General features: G+C 43.2%; 1 non-coding gene across 1 annotated transcript; it reads right to left on the bottom strand.

Moving 5' to 3' along the window:
- Window positions 1-366: 366 nt before the first annotated feature.
- LOC147944549 (small nucleolar RNA R71) lies at window positions 367-473 on the bottom strand. The gene has a single exon (XR_015558611.1). It is a non-coding gene; the product is annotated as a small nucleolar RNA R71 (small nucleolar RNA).
- Between the last annotated feature and the right edge of the window lie 376 nt (window positions 474-849).

The raw sequence follows: 849 nt of genomic DNA, 5'->3' as shown, positions 1-849 counted from the left end.
CCAAGGAACATTGGTGCTGGAGATGCACCCAACACTCACAACCAAAGGGCTGGAATTGTGCCTCCAACTGTTGCCAACAACAACTTTGAGATCAAGAGTGGCTTAATCTCCATGATTCAAGCCAACAAATTTCATGGATTGCCAATGGAGGATCCACTTGATCACCTTGATGAGTTTGATAGAATATGTGGCCTTACAAGGATCAATGGTGTAAGTGAGGATGGTTTTAAGCTGAGGTTGTTCCCTTTCTCACTTGGGGACAAGGCTCATTTATGGGAAAAAACTCTCCCCACTGGTGCAATCACTACTTGGGATGCATGCAAGAAGGCTTTCTTGGCCAAGTTCTTTTCTAATGCTAGGACAGCAATGCTGAGGAATGAGATCTCTGGATTTGCTCAAAGGAACAATGAGACCTTTTGTGAGGCATGGGAGAGATTCAAGGGATATCAGACTCAATGTCCTCATCATGGTTTCAGCAATGAGTCACTCTTGAGTACCTTGTATAGAGGAGTGCTTCCAAAGATAAGGATGTTGCTTGACACAGCTTCTAATGGCAACTTCCTCAACAAGAATGTGGAAGAAGGCTGGGAATTAGTTGAGAATCTTGCTCAATCAGATGGCAACTATAATGAGGACTATGATAGGACCATAAGGAGCTCCTCAACTGATCAAGAGGACAAGTATAAGAAAGACTTGAAGATGGTCAATGAGAAACTTGACAAGATCCTTCTTAGCCAGTCCAAGTCTATTCATTTCATTGGTGAAGAAGAAGCATAAGTTCAAGAGGGGGAGACTGAGTTTGCTGAGTTGTGCTACATGCAGAATCAAGGAGGATTCAAAGGCTACAAC

The sequence above is a fragment of the Camelina sativa genome, chromosome 5, assembly GCF_030686135.1.
Source record: "Camelina sativa cultivar CO46 ecotype springtype chromosome 5, ASM3068613v1".
NCBI lineage: Eukaryota > Viridiplantae > Streptophyta > Magnoliopsida > Brassicales > Brassicaceae > Camelina > Camelina sativa.
The sequence above is the reverse complement of the archived record's forward strand: the minus strand, read 5'-3'. Positions and strand labels throughout refer to the sequence as shown.